This window comes from Colossoma macropomum, unplaced genomic scaffold, assembly GCF_904425465.1.
Source record: "Colossoma macropomum unplaced genomic scaffold, Colossoma_macropomum, whole genome shotgun sequence".
Classification (NCBI taxonomy): Eukaryota; Metazoa; Chordata; class Actinopteri; order Characiformes; family Serrasalmidae; genus Colossoma; species Colossoma macropomum.
In genome coordinates, this window is record NW_023494806.1 from 15,414,100 (window position 1) to 15,435,374 (window position 21,275).

At 37.9% G+C, this 21,275-nt stretch overlaps 1 long non-coding RNA gene across 1 annotated transcript in view; it reads left to right on the forward strand.

The window, feature by feature from the left end:
- Window positions 1-996: 996 nt before the first annotated feature.
- Window positions 997-21,275, forward strand: part of LOC118827021 — a 29,336-nt gene continuing 9,057 nt past the window's right edge. The window contains exon 1 of the long non-coding RNA XR_005008838.1: window positions 997-1,078. This is a non-coding gene — a long non-coding RNA (uncharacterized LOC118827021). The remainder of the gene's footprint in view (window positions 1,079-21,275) is intronic.

The following is a 21,275-nucleotide window of genomic DNA, read 5'->3' on the forward strand; positions in this document are numbered from 1 at the left end:
CACAGAGAAAAACTCAAAGGGGCAGTATATTTTGCTTTGCCGAGTTATGAATTGACCACAAGTAACAGGAATGATCATTTTAGCTCATTGCAGAAAGGAAGCCAGCTGAGCTGAAGCGAAATTGTTTTTCATAAGGTGAAGTGTCGAGCAAACCCCATGACCCCGTGTTCTGCAGTTCAGTACCTTGTTATTTCTATTTTTGGGCAAAAACAAATAAAGAGTGCACTGTTCCAAAATAATGACCTAGGGCATAGGTCATTATTTTACCTGTCTCTCTCTCTCTCTCTCTCTCGTTTTCTCTCTGCAGGTAAAGGAGAACTATATTTTCAAGCAGAGCCAGACTTCTTCCTTTTTTAGTCAGCTTGACTCACGCTGGTCTCTGTCTCAGTTTCTCCTGAGTCACTGTGAGCCTTGACCCCCCATGAACATGAGAAGAGCAGGTGCAGACAGAGCTCTTCCCTACGCATAGCAAACGTCCCCTGCTGCTTTCTGTCCACACGCATACTACCAGCAGTGGAAAGAGGATGATTACTGAAAATCTCTGCTCATGTAAGAGTACTGCTAGTGTAGTGATACTATGCATTAATAAAAGTAAAAGTATTAATAAACAGAGTAAATAAATAGTCTTTTACTTTAAATGAATGGGAAACCTCCAGGGCTGCCTAGGCCTTCAGAGAAGTAGCAGTTTAGTTTTACGTTTTGGTTAGAAACTAAAGAATGAAATTCTTGAAATGCTCAATGGAAGATTATCCAAGTAGGTCTTTTCTTCTGTCGCATCTAGGTAGATACAGCAAAGTGAGCTCTCCCATTAGTCAAGACTTCAGAAGCTGAACTATAGCCTAATGTGTCAGATTAACCACTAATATAATTAGGAGCTGACTGTTGAACAGTCATGTTTTGATTCACAATGGGTGGAGCCAATTTTACATTTCACTCCTGGCCTTCTGGAAGTTCTAGATGCATCACTGACTGTTAATGTGAGTGGTAGTCTGACTAGTACTTTTCAGTCAGATGTGAGGAAGGGAAAACAGTGGCTGCAGCTCCATGGCAGGACTCTTTACTGAAAAACTGCCACAAGGTAAAATATATGTTAATATGTCTATTGCAAGCTTTCAAATACAGCAAATTGAATGTGTTTTGAAGCTTCAAATGTAATCTAAAATGCAGAAAGAAAGTGCTTAAATTTTCACTCAGTTTATTGGCTACCTAAGCTAATCCATTAGCTTATCTGGAACGTTACCTTCCATTAGCTAAATTAGCTAAATCAGCTAACTAACAAACACTGGCAATGGAAGATATAAGGAACGCCTTTAAAGATGTTTAAAGCTAGAAAGCCAAGGTGCTTGAAATGGTAAAATGACAAAAGAAAACTAACTAACTAACTAACTAAATAACTAAATAAATAAATAAATAAGAGCACAAATAGCTATTTAGTCTCTGGTGGTTTGAATTGTGAAAAGTTGAGATTTTTTACTCTGTAATGTGAACATAAAATTTAAATGGGCAAGTTACATACTTAAACTCATGTTAAAGTAAAAGCACTATGATTTAACTACACACCAAAAGAGTGCTATTACAGTGAAAAACATGTAGGTCTGTTTATTGTAATGAGGCTGGTTGTAAGTCATTTTCCACCTTTAAAATCTACACACACTTGCACACACACACACTTGGACAAATATAGATTTTGGAAGGTTTTTTGCTCCCTGACTCTCTCTTGTTTGTTAACTTTGTGTAATATATAACTAGCTTCAGTTCATTGAGGGAATGCATTGGTATAAGAGTAAAGGCCCTATTTGAGCTGCTGTACAGAGCAGATAGCGGATTGACTCACATGAGCCTCTAACCCAGTTCCCCCCGAGTGCCACATTGTTTATTTCAAGCACTGTGGCGGGCATCTCATGCCAGCGTCTATTACTTAACCTCAACGTGTTTACTCCATTCTTTGTTTTGAATTTTGCCTTTTCACCCAAATTGTTCGCCCTCATGTCCATGTAAGTGTCTCAAGATGGAACCACGAATCTGCATTTACTGCAGATTTGATGCACACTGATTTGACTGGTACACAAGAGCTTTCGAAGCACCCAAAACAAATTTTCCAACCTTGACATACCATATAAACACTGTTCAAGTTTCAGTTCAACCCCCCTATTATATGCAGTTCACATATAGAAACTGACCTGCAAGAAAACTCTGATTTTTGAATGTGAGGTCCACACATTCAGCCTATAGCAGTTTAGCCGCCTGTTCGTATAAACGTGATAAAGAGTGTTGATAGTCGGTAGCAAACTTATTGCAGACAGTAACACCATTCACACACAAAAACCCAGTTAAGTTGATAATGTTTTTTTTCTCTTCTAAAGCTTAGGCAGAGAGGTTTCTGGTGACTTATTGCACTTGTCCATTTATGTTCTGTCTATATTTATTTATGCTAATATGTTCCCTAATTGTGCAACATAAAAAAAACCTCAGTTAACATTTATGAGAAAAATACACACAAAGGGCATAAATGTAACCACATAGACATTCTTTGCCACAAGCACTTAGTTTTACTGCCATTTTACTATTTTACATTTATAACAGCATTTGGTTCAGTAATTCAATAAACACAAAATGTTCTCATTACTGGTTTACGGTCTCTGCCCAAACCCTGCCTTCACAGTCCTGCAATATCATAATAAACTAAGTCTTTGCAAAGGCTCTTGTCAACCTGAGGCCTTATGCAGTAGTTTAGGCCAACATTTGTACAGACCCTGAGGATGTCATTAATAAAGATGAGAGAAAGTTCCACTAAAGACGAGGAGAAATGTGGAGGACTGGAACTTCATTTTTCGCTTCATTTTTTTCATTTCCAGTCAGCTATTAAGTACAAATCATTCAATTTGTGAGTTATGAAAAAAGCTGAAAACATATTTAATAGCAAATTACACAAGAGCTTCCTCAACTAAATGTTGGATCAAAGGTTTCAATGCCTATACCTTTATTACAACTTCCATTCTTTTCTGAAGACTTGGTTCTGGTTTCTGCAGGGATATTTTTCCACACCTCCAAAGTTCAGTCTTAGAAGTCGGTTGCATTTTCTGCTTCTTACAATCCAAGTGATACCAAACACATTCAGTGATGTTGAAGTCTGGACTCTGGGGTTTAGACGCATAGCTATAACAGCCCATTAACATAATATACACTCATGAGCGTCTCCTTCCTGCTCAGATGAAGTGATGAGCTGGTTTTGGCTCAGTTTATTTTCCATAACATCTGATACTGCTAGAAATCCTCTGCCTCATTGGAAAATTAATTAGTATTCTACAAGTCACCCAAGGAGCTGACAGACTGAGCAGCCTCAGTAAACCACTCTGAGCCAGTGACCCCATCTGACCTCTTCTGACAACATCACAACGCTGCGGTATAAAACTGAATAGTGTTTTTAATTGTGTGCTTCAACTGTCTGGATCAGAACACAATAAGACCAAATTTCATTGCTAAAGGACTGTAGCTTTCTGTGTGGTTCACATGATGCTAAAAAGGCAGCAGGGTCAAAACCTACACTCAGGCTGTCTATCATAACAATGTGTGCTTATGTAATGACAAGAATTTTTGCACCTTGGGGTCGCAGTTGTGCTCACCCTGTTCTCTCAGCTTGGGTTACGGCAACTAATTCCATTTAGGCCCCTTCTCAGAAAGATAGGAACTGTTTGCTCTATTTGTATTGTTGCTCTTTATAGTTGCTGCCATATTAAAAGCCTGTATTTCTTAATCATTAGAAAATGTCGCATGCATTTAATACTGTGTGGATATTTCAGTCTAAAATGACTTGGAACAAAAATCTTGTTACATTAACATACAATTTGTTGGCAAACTGAAGATATATGGCTCTCTTATGACAGTGACAATATACAGTAGGAGTCAACGTTTGTATCCACCTATTGAGAGAATCTTCCTCACTTTAAATATTTTCAACATTTTTAGATAATAAAAATCTATCTTATGTATCTTAAACTACCTTATATATTAGATTTGTTCCTTTTTTCATGCATCTTACTGTGCATTCATTATAGTGCAAGTATTAAAGGATATATTACAGGTAGCACTGGAACAGTGTAACACCTAGGAACTCAGGAACATTAACCACCACTACCTACCCCCACTGGTAACCCTTATGCCTCCCCTATGTGGAGAAACATGAAGTGAAAGGAAAAAAGAAATAACAATAATGATAATAATAATAATAAGGTGGTCCCCCCACCCTGGCTAGACAGACAGACAGATAGAACAGATAAGTCAGACAGACAGGCCTAATCAGATGTCTATACAGAGTTGCTCGCAAAAATTTGGGCACCCCTGGACAAATTACATGTTGCTTTTCTGAGTAAAATATAAGACACAATTATTGTTTATTTGATTAATTATATATATATATATATATATATATATATATATATATATATATATATATATATATATATATATATGTAATATAGTTCTCTGTAGATGATGTTATGTATTTTCACTGAAAAAACAAAACAAAACATGTCTTTTGACCAAGGGTCACTTATGAATGAACATTAAAGCAGTAAATCAAGTATTAACTACTGAAATTATTATGCGGGAAATACACAATGTGACCACAATGGGGATAATTGTTATATTTTTATATATATTTTCAAAAGGAAAGTTTTGAAACAGGAATTTGTTTTTAATTTACTGTAAAAAAATGCAATCAGGTGCCCTAAGATTTTTGAAAAAACATTTTCTTTGCCTTGATGCAGCTTTACACACTCTTGATCATGCTCTCAAGTAGCCTCGTGAGAAAGATGCTTTGACTTGAATAAGTGTTTCATATGCTGAGATCTTATAGGCTAAAATGGGGTGGGGGGTGTATTTTAAAATTATTTCTTTCAGTGTTTTTTTATAAATTCCTAGGCATCCTCTATATTGACAATAGCATATCTAGCATCTCATAGGCATGTCTTTAAGAATGTGAGTAACATATTCAGTCTAGTGTGTAGAGTCTTTTTACTGGATGTGCACTTAATTAAATAGACTGAGACAGACAAACAGACAGCCAGGGTGAAAAACTGAAGTGAAATTGGGGCAAATTTCTGCGGCTGACTGCATTACTTCATTTGGCATCCCTTGCTGACTCCTAATCTGGCTGGGGAGAGGATTTTGCATTCAAGTGCAAACCACTACAGTCAAGCCAGTACACACAAAAATGTGAGTCACACAAATGAGATGGAATTTAATATGTGCAAACATTTGGGATTAGGCTCAGTTTGACGCCTCAGACCATCTGGCTCACTTCCCCGGCTTTCCAGCTCTTTCTCGCTCTTTCTCCCGCCCTTTTTTCCCCTCTCCTCTCTTTTCCCTCTGGCTTTCCCAGCTGGGCAGACGATTCAGCAGACACTCCTGAAATCCGCCCCCCGATGACACTGATGCACACGAGTTCAGAAACCCAGCCAATAAGCAGTGTCTTTAGGAGACACACCTACACAGCTACACCCCTTCCTCCACTGCCCCACCCCACTCCAGACCCCTCTCAGGCCCCCTTATATATAAAGTTAGTACAGTGCATTTGGAATATGCACAACAGATTTAACATGATGGCATTTTCTCTGACATAATAAGTGCCTGTCAGAAGTTTGAGGACATCTAGCCTTCTTTAAAAATCTAAACTTTTATGCTTACTTTTCAGTTAAGTATGAAAGATATCTGCAATGATTTTGTCAAGCATAAAACAGCTATTTGCTAATAGGTTCAGCTTCATGTTCATCAAAAAAATCTTCCTTTGCATAAAGATCAGGTTTAGCCTAAATATTGATGAGTTTTCTTTTCCAAACTTTCATTAAATGCACATATTTAACTCTCGTTTAGTCTATAGAAAGTTTAAATAGCTAAAAGTTTCAGTGCTGATGAGTTCTGACATCATAACAAGGCAGTGGCCTAAACAGGGTCTTATTAAACAATGTATGGCCCCCATTTAAAATGACTTTGAATTAATAAAAGATGACAGTGTAATTATCTATACTTCCTATCGTTAGTTGAAGAGTTGATCTAATGAGAGCGGTTGTGAGGTCAGGCACTGATGTTGGACGAGAAGGCCCGCCTCATTGTTAACATTCCAATTCACCCCAAAGGTGTTCAGTGGGGTTGACCAAACTCGAACAGCTGCTTGGCTGTGGAAACCCATTTCATGAAGCTCCTGATGCACAGTTTTTGTGCTGATGTTGCTTTTAGAGGTGGTCTGCAGTGAGTGATGCAACAGAGGATATACATTTTTTACACACTACACACTTCAGCACTCTGTGGTCCCACTGAGTTTGCATAGTCTGCTGCTTCGTGGCTGAGCTGTTGTTGTTTGTAGATGCTTCCATTTCACAGTAGTAGCACTTACAGTTGACTCGGGCAGATCTAGCAGGGCAGAAATTGCACGAACTGACTTGTGGCAAAAGTGGTGTCCTATGATTGTGCTATACTTAAAGTCACCGAACTCTTCTGTACAACCCATTACACCATCGGGTTTGTCTATGGAGATTGCATGGCTACGTGCTTGACTTTATGCACCAATGATTGTGGCAGATCTCAATAATTAGGAAGGCGTCCACATACGTATGGGCATATAATGTATATCGTATTGTAAGTGGTGTAGGGTCTATTTGACAATGGTTACCATAGATGAGGGGCATCATAAATACATTGGAGATAAATTAAAGGCTGCATATGTCCCTAAACTTTTAATGTGGGGATATGGAGTTCTGTGTCCTTGTGACTTGATTTTGTATTGTAAAAAACGTAAGTATACGTATTAACTAAAAGGAGCAGTTAAGTACACCATATATGCCTATTTACCCCTTGAGTATTTGACTAAAGATCATTTAAGTATATAAATATATAAATAAGTATATTTATTCAAGCAGCTGTAGGATTTAATCTTTTTTCTCTAGCTATCTTTATTTGCCAATTTTCTCAACAGTTTTCACTCAATTAGTTGCTGTTTTAACTTGGTTTTACTACTTTTGTCCTGCTTTTCTTGGATATATTTTCCTGCTTCCTGTAATTTATCTCATTTCTCGCCTCTCTTTCCAAGTCTCTTCCTGCTCATCCTTTGTCTGTCCAATTAAGAGTGGCTGTGTTGAGGTGAGAGCACTTTTCTGACTCATTTCTCTAATGTAAGCCACTTCAGTAACTGTTAGACGTGCCAAATGACAGGTCCTCAGTCCTCTACACATCCTGTGTTCTGTAGAAGAGGGTTATAGCTAGAGGTTGACTCAGCACAGTGAGCAGTGTGTTAGGAATGTGTTACACACTCGGCTGCAACTCGTGGACTTCCCCATCTGCACGTCAGCATGCTCACATTCCCGCCAACACAGGCCGGCGGCCTGTAAGAGAACATTGCGAAATCCATGTGGCTATTTCTATCTTTCTTTTTGATAAAGTGTATGGATTGTTAACGTTTCTCTGTTGGCCAGAGGTTTAATGAATATAAACTTTATTTAACAGACTTTGTTGGGTAGAAACTCAATGTTAAGCCACCATGAACTGAAAATAAACAGTTTAATTTAAGTACAATTTAATGAATGAGTACATGGCAGGAGACAGTCGGGTACACAAGGATTAGTTATAACCTATCCAAGGCATTAATGGCTAGTAATAAGCTGAATGTACAAAATAATCATTTATAGGATAGTTGGCAGCTGGGAGATGCCACAACTTACTACGGCATGGGAACAAGATCTTAATCCATGGCTGCAACTTAGTAAGGCATAGGAACAAGATAGTTAAGCCCTGACCGCGACTTAGTAAGGAGTAGGAAAGAGATAATTAAGTTGTGGTCACAACTTAATTTTTTTAACAAAATTGTGGCCCCACATTAGGATCCAGCTCCTATGCCTTAGTAAATTGTGGCTATGCATTATTTATACTAAGAAGTTATGTTATCAGCAGGGCTCTGTGTTATTGTTATTATTACTGATATTAAAAAAAAAAATCTTCTTACAGTTAATATGCATATGTATGCATATAGTTATTTATATAGTTATTTCATGTAAGAAGATTTTATTCCAAGTAATAGTTAACTATTCCTACTTTTTCCCATCATGAAATGTTCATATAATGTAAAGGACAGTTGGTTTATTCAAACTGGGCAAACATAAATTTAAAAAACAGAATTACACAGTTTTAATATTGTGCTGAATTGCTCTTACAATACTATTTTATACAGCTTCCACCCAAAACTGATTTTATATGCACCGAGTGAGAGGCGGCTCATCTGCAGGCATCAAGTGGACTTGTGTGAGGAACAGAGAGTTACTGTCTATAAGAACAAAGACTGAAGATAGAGGCCGAGAGCTTTCCTGAAGTTCAAATGGGGTTGTTTATGACCTAAAGCCCTCATGCATGCGAGTATGAAGACAAACTTTGAATCCAAGTCAGTTCTTTGAAAGGGCCCATATCCTACAGTTCTCTAATATTTAGCTTCTCTCCTTAAGGTCTACTTATTAAGTTTGGTTGTATGTGGTAAAACAGTAATTAATTTACATACATTAATTATTAATTCAGCCTACAGCAGTTTAGCTCTGCCCAATCACCTTAAAATTATGGAGTGCTTTGTGAATGAGCTACAGTATATATATATATATATATATATATATATATATATATATATATATATATATATATATATATATATGAGCTAAGTATCTGTTTCATTTGAATTTTACCATGGTTTACATACTATATCAAACGCTTTCATTAAAAGGAAGTAAGGAAAGTTTATTTTTCCATGATTTAGGCTTTTTAAATCAACCTGAAAGCGCACTGTCATGCAGATTACGTCATTGTGATTCCAATGTACAATCAATCAAATGACAGATTTATTGCTATATGTCGGGTATCTTATTATAATGTCACTTTATATTGCTTCAGGGCTCAAGTGGAATATGCCTTTACAGCTGTTAAGTGTCATTAAGATGAAATGCTAAACATTGCTGTACACAGAGAGAAATGAAAGTCCCATGAAAGTCTGTGCCAAGAATTAACAGTCCTTCACTGTCTGATGGACTCTTTTAATATACTGCATGCCGACTGGGTCAGCCCACACAACTCAAAACACCTGTTGTGTACTCCCTATAGAGCAAGGCTAGCACTGTGTACAACTTTAAAGATACAACAAGGTGGTTAGATAACAGCTCAAGCTGCTTCTGGATCTTTCTGTGTAACACACATCTGCTGCTCTCCTTTAAATAAATTTAACTATGACTCTTTTGCTGTTAAAGAAATAGCTTGGCCCAGTGTAGCAAATCGAGGCTAATGTAGTTAATGCAATGGAAGTTTATACCCCTGAAATTAGCATCATGCTAACTGCAAACAGAATTCATCACACTCTTGCCTCAAATCGTGTCAAATTAAATAATCTCAAATGTTTTCTGACACTGTATAACATTCAAGTGGACAAAAGTACAGACAGAATTCAGGCTTAAAGATAGCTGATATTACTTCTACATTAGTTTTAGCTACTCTTGTACATTTCTATAAATAACAGAATGTCGGTATGTCACACAGTGTCAGACACCACATAAGCATGTACCATTCAAGTGATATATCAGTTTGGCTTGAAATCTTCCACCCCTTCTTAGCCACATTAGCCTCATAGCTTCAGTACAAATCCAAGATAGCAAACTTCAAACACCAAACGTCTTAGCTTATCGACTACATTTGGGATAAAGGTGTAAACTATAGCTTTAAATCTAATGGCTTTGATTATGAACAAGCATTTTTATGATTTAGCATGTCATGCGGTGCATCTTTCCCAGTCTTCAGAAGACACTGGAGCACTCTGTGAGCACTGAAAGCCTTTAAATTCATACGATTCACAGCACATAAAAGATTCATCTCTCCACGCCCTGCAGCACCTAGAAATCCAGTTGGAACTGGATTGCAGTTCTTGTTTTTGGTCCTAGTGAGACAGATAGCCTTGAAACTTTCTGCAAAATAGCTTCCTGTGAAAGTCTTGAAAGAATAGTGTTGTGTTATCTTGAATTTTTGAATCTGGCATGTGAAAGCAACTTCCCTTAAGAGACTGTTTCAGTCAGATGAAAATCACACAGCCTTGAGCAACAGAATTATCTTACATTTCTGCAGAACTTCATTCAGTCACTGTATTACTCTTAAAGCCAGCTTGTTCATATAACTTGCAGGGCCCTGTATGAAGGTCAAGTCTTTAGTTCTTTATATAACTTACACACAAATTTCATAGGTGTTACCAAATAATTTGTAGTAGTTACTGAATAATACGTCTTAAAATGGATAACTGGATAACATGCTTTGTTATAAAAGGGACAAATTGTAAAAACCGGTCTTAGATAAGCTGGAAAGGGAAATAGAGGCCAGATTCAGTGTTTAAAGAAATAAAGTCTTCTTAAATGTGCCCTCCTTTAACATCTGACTTAAAAAGATATAGATAAATCGCTGTTCTTTAAAAAGTTCTTTAGAATTTTTTAATTTTTCTATTGAGAATTAATTCTAAACACAGTGGTATTCTTGAAATGATTACGTTCCCAGACCCTTACACTTCAAGTTTATTATTCAGTCATTAATCTTAGCACTTAGTTTTCAGTGACTGCTATAAATAATTCAGTATATACTACAGACCTAATGCAGTCATAAGACATCCTCTACAGAGAACAAACTTAAATATATAAATATATAACAAACTTTTTATATTGGAAACAAATTGGAAAAAATAAAACATTAAATATTCACTGTACCATAACTTTTTTCAAGCATTTTCACTTAGAAAATACAACAGACCAGGGATATTCAAACTTTTGCATGTATGTGAGTTACGTAATTATGACAGGGAGGAACTGAAGTGAGCGCATATGTGGTTTCCTCATCTCTTGCTTTAGAATGAAAGATTCAAAATGTATCTGACTAGTGGGCTGTAAAATGTATTGAATGCCACTAAGATACATGAAACATGAAACAACAGAGGAGATAAAGTCTTTCTCTCTTAAGAGAATATTCAAGAACTTCTTAATGTTCTTAAGAACTTCTCAGTGTTTGTCTTTGAATATCTTGTGTTTTTTTTTTATTTAGAAATAATGGATTTGTGAATTCAGATCTGTATCAGAGTTCCTTAATCAACTGTTCTAATGAGTTTGGCTGGTTCTAAATATGAAAAATTAGCAATGTGTAATGTGTCATTGTCGTAGAAATCTGTTACCTCTCACCTTTCCTTACACCCTCCTTTTGGCCCCCTGCCACATGAACAACCACATCAATTAGCAACTCCCTTCCCAAATGCCCTTGGAGACAGTCCAGAAGGCTGGGTTCTTTATAGCAATCCGATGCACCCATGTAAACCCTCGGGCCTGAGCTTTAGTTGGACAGAGCTTCATGGGTATTAGCTGCTGTCCCCAGTGCCTCACATGAGTCACGCTAGAGCTGCAGAAGTGGAAAACACTGAACCAAACTGGTTCAGACTGGCTCTGGGTGATTCAAAGAGAGATGAGGAGGCTGAAGATAGAGAGTGGGACGGAAGAGAGAAAGAGAGAGCGAAAGAGAGAGAGAGAGAGAGAGAGAGAGAGAGAGAAAGAGAGAGAGAGAGAGAGAGAGTTTGTGTGAGGGAGTAACAGAGAGATAGAAGCTGTTCTGTTTCTGTGACTGCTTTATGTCCGGCTTTGTGCCATTGTTTCTTATCGTGGCCGTTGCATGTCTTCTACTAAGTCCAGTTTGCCACCATAAACACAGAGGCAACCATAAACATACTGACAATATGGGCTGATATTAGCGGGTAGGTTGTTCACAGACTGAGAAAAGAGGAAGTCTTGGTTTCTTTGTACCTATAAATATGTAAATATATATTTATAAAAATACATTACACTTCATAGCCATGCTTATTGTGCATTATGAGTTGTTATCATAATGCATTAAAAGTAGTGTTCATAACACATTATAAGAGATTGTAAGTTGTATTTGTCAGCTCTAAGTAAACTGAAGCATACTATACTAAAGGCTCCTCCAATATTAAGAGTGAGGCTTCAAGTTGAAGTATTTACTGAAGGATTTACTGAAACACTGCAGCATACAAAGTAAAGCACATTACAGGCTATAAGCTACATGTTTAACCCCTTAAAATTACAGGCATATTACATACTGAAGCTTATAATTCAGTAAGTATAATTCAGTACAGGGACTTCGATGCAAATTGGTTGAGCTATTCTTAGGTTATAGAAGTATGTGTAATAAAACTTTGGACTCTGGCCATTTAAGGGGTCAAACTAGTAGTGATCATCATTATATTAAATCACAAATGTGATCTGGCTCTTAGGAGTTAATCACTTAATATGCAGGCTTATTATCCAGCTATTAATCTTAAGACTTATTATTCACTTATTATTTAAACTTATTATAACTACCGTAAAATTAATATGTAAGTTATTTTATAGAGTTTTAAGTGTGAAGAACTGAAGTCTGGGCCCACATTCAGGGTGCAATGGGTGAAACATTCTGATCAAATGACCCTGTCCTGTTTAGCAAAGTAAGTTATTAATATGTACAGATCATAATCATATGTACACAGATAAATGGGGCACAATCTAAAATTAAAGCCAATGCAATCCAAAGAACACTGAGCAAATATTTGAGACTCCTTTCCTCACATGAAACAATGACTATATCCACCAAGATCAGGTTTACTTACCTTTTATCTACACAAAGAGGCATTAAAACCCAGACATTTGTGACTTTGGACTATTTAGACTACCAGATATAGCTCAGTCTTTTTTAAGTGGCATCGTCTTCTTATTTGTATGTCTGATATCTTAATATGAGCTCTACCGCATTTAGTAACCAACTTCTCCTGGCCGGGGTGGGTGTCAAGACCATCGTGACCGTCTGGATGTCTTGGCAAGCTGACCTAAAGACAGATCAGTCTTGCTGAGTTATGAGTTATGCTTGAAAGGCAAAGCTGGTCAGACAGCTAGAATTCCTGACTCGAGTATCACAGACTGCTAAGTAGATTATACAACATGTCCATTTCACATGACATAATTAGAGTGGGTAGAGTGGTATTCTGCTGTAGCAATGGAAAAATAATGTTGACATTATTAATAATTGGCTGTAAGATGAGATTTTTTTTTTCAAACCTGGCTGAAATGTCCTAATAATAGAATACTATTATTATGTTAAACATTTTAATAGGTAGAATTACTGTATTGGCTCAAAGCAATCTTGCAGTATTCATGAAATCTATTGAAACTACAATGCTGCTGTACTAAACACATTGTTTGTCCAAAAGTGTCCACCCCTTCTAATTAGTGAATATGTTTAAATGCACCCATTGCTCACACAAAGCTTATATAATCTCTATAGAAAAGCACTCACAATAGAATCAGATGCTCTGGAGCAGCTGCACATGAGCCTAAGGTCACCATGCCCAATGCCAAGTGTTGACTTGAAAGGTTCAAAGCCCCCTAGCAGTGGGCTGTGGAGCTGTTGAAAGTGCAATAGCTTTGGGATGGGTTAGAGTGCTGTTTACGATAAACAACTAATCATCCAACATCAGTACCTGACCTCGCTAATGCTCTTGGGGCTGAATGTAAACAAATCCTCACAGCATTGTTCCAACATCTATAATGTAAAGCCTTCCCAGAACAGTAGAGGCTGTTACTGCAGCAAATGGGGGACAGACTCCCTGTTAATTCCCTTGATTTCAGAAGAAATATTAGCTAAGTGAACTTTTGGACATACAGTGTAAGTTACTGTGTCTTCTTGCTGTGTATTCTGTTATCTGCACATGCCAACTTATGTCACAAACTGCACAAAGTGCAAATGGGGGACAAAAAAAATCTGAATAAGTAGAAATGAGTAGAGAGACACCTCAGAGGTCAGTGGTGCAGAAACCAAATGGTCTCTAAGAGATCAGACGAGTCATCCTTCACTCTATTATCCACAAGTAGACGAGTGCATGTGCGATGTACACAAAGAGAACGGTACAGGCCTGAGGCCTTCACCCCTTGATTTACGGGGTTGGGTGGCTCTGTTGTAAAGTGAGGGCATTCTACAGCAATGGTTTGGGTCCACTTATCCCCTTAGAGGTAAAGGTCACTGAATGGTTTGGTGAGTATGAATTTGATGTAAATCATGTGCTGTGGCCTTCTCGGTAGCCAGATCTCAACCCAGTTGAACACCTATGGGTGATTCTGGACCGACACTTCAGTCAATGCTCTCTACCACCATCATCAAAACACTAAATTAGGGAATATCTCTTTAAGATTGGTGTTTCATCCCTCTAGCACAGTTCCAGAGACTTGTAGAATCTATGAGGCTACTTGTTTGGGTGTAAGTTTCTATTACTTGTTAGCTACGATAGCCTCATGGCTCCAGTGCAAAATTAAAGGAGCATTATCACTTTAATCAGATCTCCTCTTAATATCCACAACCAGGAACATTCATCATCCACTTACACATTCCTTCAGTCAGCTCTGCTGAGCAAGCATGTGTCTGTCGAGGTGCTGTCTCGGATGCAGTAGAAGCAGCTGCAGTTTCAGCTCAGCTGGAGAGATGGGTGTGACATGTGTGCGCTCATCTGGAACTGATCCATCTTTGAGTGTACGCGGTCTCAGAAGTCAAGGCCCCGTGACCCCTCCGCCGATCTGTTTGCTCAGGGCAGAGTAAGAGCGAGCGCAGGCCCTGGGAATGCTCGCCTAAAGCAGGGGGGAGAGGAGGAGAAGGGGCTGCACTGTGAAAGGCTCTATAGAGGGGTTATGTGATTTACAGAGGGGATCGTAGGAAGTGGGGGATGGTGTGGTTGAAGTAAGGAGCAAGTGAGTTGGACACATGCACACTTAAAAAGATGGTTCTTGAAAGGTTTTTAAGTAAAAAAATGGTTCTATATAGAACCATGAACACTCAAAGAACCCTTTGCATGATTAAAGGGTTCTTCACATAGTGAAAGCATTCTTTGGATTGTTGGGGAATGTGCTAGAGATAGTTCTATATAGAACCTCTGCCCTTTCGATTTTATCTTATCTCAAGATCATACTGACTCCAATCCGGAGTTATGAGGGTATGAAGAGCGGCTGAGATACACATCATCTGCCTCTCGCTGTGTGCTATTGGTGGACTCGTGTGTTGGTCTACATTTTCTATAAAACTGACTAATGGACACTTGGGAAATCACTAAGGACTTATGCATCATATCAGAAACCCTTCATTCTTCATTCAGTCCACATCAGAGACACATGAACGTGTACGAAGAGTTTACAGCTGCTGAAGTTGCTGCAGTGGTTTTGGAAAGCAGTGATGAAGATAACAGAGCATTTTGTTATGAAAAATATGGGTATCATGTTATATTCAAGTGCCTTTAAAGACAAATTTAAGAAGATATGCAAAAGTCAAGAAAATGCCCTTAGACCCCAGAGGATTAAAGCTATTAGTCATCCACAGCCACACCATACAATAGCAAGGCTTTAGGCTATCAGCTAGCTCTACACTCAGCTCATGTCTGCTCGCTCTTGCTTCTTGCACCCACTGACCTGTAACACATAAACACAGTGAAGGAAGGCTAGTCTTGCCTTTGCAATAAGAACCCAGAGAACAACTGCAGGAGAACAAGAGCCCAGAACAAACATGAGAACACATTTTTGAACACACTACAATATGATTCTAATATGCTAACACTATACAATTTCACAGGTTCCAAATAATTAGTATGAAGCTGATGTGTCCAGAATGATGAGTTTCAGCTGGAGATGTTGATGGTAAGACTATAGACTACATAACTTCTGCTTTCCATAATACTTGAAATATTGAATAAACCAAAAGTTCCATTTGGTGTCTATTTCAAATATTTACATCTACAGGGTGGGTCAAAATCAGGAGCCACCGAACTATCTTTACCAATGGGTAACGTGTCATAGGTACAGATATGTTGGTGGCTGCTGACTTTTGACTCTCCTTTTTAGTGTATAAAATAATAAATAATTAACATGAAAAATAATTCCGAACTTTTGAATGATAATGTATCACTACTATGGAAATTAAGGCCTTTAGCCGTTTAATATATGTAGCGCCTAGCAACCCAATCAAACTCTGCTGTCACAGTGTAAAGTATCCGGCTCACGACCCAGTCAAACTTAGCTGTTATAGTCAGAAGTCTCTGGCTCGCAGCCCAATCAAACTCCTCTATCACAGTGCAAAGTCCTCAGTGTCTCCATTTCAAGTTTATGGTGTGTGTGGCAGATAGTAGTATCAGAATAATGATCGCATTCAAGAGAAATCCAGAGCAGATCCTGTGACAAAAGTGACGTTGAACAAAACAAGTTATGCAGTTTCAAATGAATGTAGAAATCAGGTCAGTCCATTCAGCCGAATGAGAAAAGGTGTGTCCCACTGTGAGGCACGTACTTTACAGTCAAGACTTTTATTTGGCTTGATGAAGGCAGATTGGAAAACAAGAAGATGAGACTATGAGCAAGAAGAGTAAATGGCAGGATGTAACAGCTCACACCTCAAAACTGCTGAATGGCAGCCAGAAATCTGATAGAAGAACACAAATAAATAGGCTACATATAACAAAGTGAGAACTTACAGTCTATTGTGTAACAACAGAATGACAGACAGAGAGAGACAGAGAGAGAGAGAGAGAGAGAGAGAGAGAGAGAGAGAGACTTAGACAAGTGCTGAGTAGACTGGATCATAACTTTTGGGAACTCTAAGTAAACCACAGCTGTACAGTCCAGGCCCAAAGCTCTCTGTGTATGTATAGCAAAGACGATAAGAGGCCCCATCTGGCTGCATGTTTAAACAGAATAGAAAAGCGCTGAATCAAAAGACAGCTCATCAGATCCGAGCACACCAGTCACTTTTGTTGGTTTATGTCAGTGTCTGTCTGTACAGTCACTTATGCCTCATCAAAGGTTTAGTTTCTGCACTTCAGTTTAGAGAAACGAAACTACTACGATTACTACTACAACTACTACTACTATAATAATATGACTAATACGACTTTTACTAGTTTCCCTTGACAATGACTGCAACTTCAAGCATTACTGAACTGAGAGCTGGTTAACACCTTCAGCTGCAAGATAAAGCGTATGTGGGGCCACACTTCAGTTCTACGCTCTCATACAGTCGTATGCAAGTATGTAAGTTTGAACACCCCCAATAAAAAACAAACAAACAAACAGACAAACAAAAACAACATAGTTGATGTTCTAAGTGAATAAATTAATACATCCTCTATAGAGTACGATGACATTTTTCTGCAGATTTTAGTGCATAATTCTTACTTATATGCTGAGGTTAACATATTGAAAAAATAAAACATAAAATATAAAATATACCACAATGTTTTCATAGGCCACATTTGTTTCTTTTCAAATTTAATGTTAGATAAATCATTAATGTTAATAAATCATCAAATAAACAGTAATTGTGCATTAAAATATGCAGACGTGTGTATCTCTGTAGAGGATGTGTACTCATTTTCCCTTAGAAAATCAACAAAAATTGCCAAAACTTTTGCGCACGACTGTTACTACATAACATAGACTAGTTTCACTGTAGTTCTAGAAGTTGTTGTAAAATACTCAGTATGCTTACACCTGACCAAAAATTTCAATTAAATTGTGTGTTAATGCATCACATTATTAAAAAATTGGCAAACATAGCTTGCTGTTTACAAACAAACTATACTGCTTGGCTGAGAAATTGCTTATTGTTTAAAATACTGTTTTATTAAATGTTGCTATATTTCATCATATTGTACTTTGTCATTGTCATTGCTTTAGTTTCTGCTTCATATTGTAACTAACAATGCCCCTTAACTGTGGTAAAATCACTGTAATAGACGAACATTTACTAAAATGATGGCATATTATCCTCTATATTGTCCACTGCTCCAAGTTCTAGCCTGGGTTTTCAATCTCAATAAAGTCTGCTTTACCGCATTTGATTTGCTGTGTCACGATGCTTGACCCACATGATGTGTGATGTTCCTTTAATAGATGTAAGGCACACTTATTTCCATAAAGTAAGCAGCTTAGACTGCAGGGAGAGGTCCAGAGGCTATTTTTGTTCTCGTTTCTTTCATAGCTAAGTGTCCAAGTGGCTGCTGACAGCTCCTCAGTGTTTGGATTGCCACTGTTGGATAGTCTGACTGGCTAGACCTCAAAACCTCCAGACTAGGATGATTCCTCCTGCATCAGCATCACTGAGCCAGCCACTTTTCTCATATGGAGAACTCCCCCGCCCCTCTCTCTCGCTCTCTGTCTCTGTCATAGGCTATCGCAGTTTTGTTTTCTACAATGTCAGAACTTGGGGTCATACATATGTCTAATAGAAATTACAGCTGTGTGCAATAGTTTGAACAAGCCCAGTCAAATTATGTTTTATTGCAAATTTTTGTGCACAATTTATTTTTAATTGTGGAGTTCATGTATCTTGTATCTTCTAAGCCGCTTCTCCTTCTGGGTCACGGGGGGAGCTGGAGCCTATCCCAGCAGTCATTGGGTGGAAGGCAGGATACACCCTGGACAGGTCACCAGTCCATCGCAGGACAGACAGACTTACACATTCACACCTAGGGGCAATTTAGCATGTCCAATCGGCCTGACTGCATGTCTTTGGACTGTGGGAGGAAACCGGAGAACCCGGAGGAAACCCACGCAGACACAGGGAGAACATGCAAACTTCACACAGAAAGGACCCTGGTCGCCCAGCCAGGGAATCGAACCCAGGCTTGTGGAGTTTAACACTGGAAAAATGAAAACATAAAATACAAAATGTGCCATATGTTCAGAAAATCTTTACAAAGTCTGGACATTTTTGTCCTGAACTCGTACAAAAACAAACACACACCTACACATGCACCAGCCTCCTCCAGCAGACACTGCAGCCCAGTAATCTGTTCTGCTCTTTCATCTCTTCAGTTCTCTTTTATTCTTTTCAGTTCTTTTTCACACTTCTTATTTCACCACACAGACACAGCACTCACTGAATGAAAAATACGTTTCTGACCCTTTTTTTTCACTGTGCAGGCAACACGCTGCCCGAATACAAAATTCTGCAGCTGCGCTACATCGCAAGCCTCTTTATTTATTTGTATTAGTGAGGAGCCTGCTGCCTTCTCTGAGGCTTCAAACAGGGTTTGTTTTCCTGTACGAGAGAGGAGTGTCTGCTTTCACCCACGGGGCTGCTTAATAAGTGTTAATATGCGACTGAGAGTGAGGAATAAATGGGTATAGAGATAGTTGAGGGAGAGAGAGAGACAGAATATCCTCTTTCATCCTCCTATGGGCTGCCAAAAAGCAAACACAGACACTTGATCCAGCACTAAATCATGGCCAAAAAAGCGGCCTCAGACTGCCTCGCCAACAAACACGAGCAGGCCTTGCATTACGGAGTCGTTGACTTTGAAAACCCAAGTCAATGCAAGGTCAGAGGCGGCCCTCCGGGCAGCAGCAGGCCACATACACACTATATGCTGCCTAGCAAAAGTTTGGTGACACCTTGCTTTTCATCAAGGGCAATTGTGAAAATGTGAAATGCTGTATTCTAGTCAGACGTCTTCACAGCGGTGGTAAACCAGATGTCTGAGGAGATTAATGCTACTAAAAGCTACCTCACAGAAAGTTATTATATGAAATGGTTATGGCTGTGTTGCCTGATGCCTGAGACATTGTTTTATGATGGTCTTCTAGATAAAGTTTTGGCCTAAAATGTAATTCTTTAAAATCAATTCACAGCAGAGAGGAAAGAGGCACATCCAGGATGTCATGGGGCAAAATAGTCCCCAAAGACAAGTTATTTGTACCAGTATTTCACCACTATCAACATGCATATGAAACCTCAGAACACACATGTAGATTGTCTGGTCATTGTGAATGGGAAATAAATTTGCATTAGCATTGTAGACATTAAGACCCTTGAGCCGTAAAGTGTATCTACAATGCATCATTTCATATCAAATCAGAATAACTGAATCAGAATCTGAATAACTTTACATCTCAGTGATTCCATTATCAGAGATTTAGTGGATTAGTGAAAATTGAATTTCCCCTTTAATAAATGACTATATTTTCTATGTCAGTACAAAAACGTTATAAAATTAAAAGCTGTTCTTTGCAAAAACTGAAAAATGAAACAAACAACTGATGTGCTATCTTGGGCATAACATCAAAATCCCAAGCATTTTATTCCCTTGTTGTGATGTCAGCATGTTATGTTTGCACACGAACTTATTGTCTGTGTTCAGATATGCAGATGTTTGGTGATGCATGAGATGAAAGATCTGTGTTCATAACGCTGGGTTTTGCCTGGTGTTGAGCAGTGAAGTTGGGGCTAATGTTACTGCAAACGTGGTGTCAGTTCATGTTTATTAAGAACACAACACAGAACTCAACACTCAAACCTTTTTAGTCATTTAAACCACTTTTGGGACAAAAGAGTTTCAATACGTGCTTTTAATAATAGTTTGGCAAAGAAAACTGCTGTGTTGCCAAATAAACTCAGAGTATAAGTAGATAGTTTTACAGTGAAAAAAAGTGCAGCCTTTTCTTACTCAATTAAAAAGTAACAGCTTTGTAATTGTTTCAAACTGAAACTTGGTTGTTAATTAGTCACACTATAAACTAACACTTAAAAGTTTAAAACTGCTGTTCAAAAGTTTGTAATCAATCAAAATTGTGGAATCGTTTAAAGATTTGTAATCACTATTCAATAGTTTGGAACTGTTCAAAAGTTTGAAATCGCTACTCAAAAGTTTGGAATCATTGTTTAAAAGTTGCGAATTGTTGTTCAAAGGTTTGGAATCACTGTTCAAAAGTTCAGAATTGTTGTTCAAAAGCTTGGAATCGCTATTCACAAGTTTGGAATCCTTGTCCAAAAATTTGGAATACTTGTTCAAAATTTTGTAATCAACGTTCAAAAGTTTGGAATCAATGTTTTCAATAATATAGAACCAGCTTGGTTGCAGTAAAGTGTATAAAATTATCGGCATATGTAATTTATTTATAACTTCACAGCTTTCAAGTAGTTAGTAAAACACTAGGAAGCTGCAAATAAAAATGAAACGTAAATAATAAGTAATTCTACATGTGCCCAGAATAATGAGCTGTAGAAGACTTTAGAATGACTGAAAAAGCTGTATAACATTGAGAATTAAGTTACAATAAAATTAATATTCAGAACTAATCATACCTTAAAAGTCAAGATCAAATCTCAAGGCATATAATGCGACAAAACAATATGTAAATAGATCATTACAGTATATT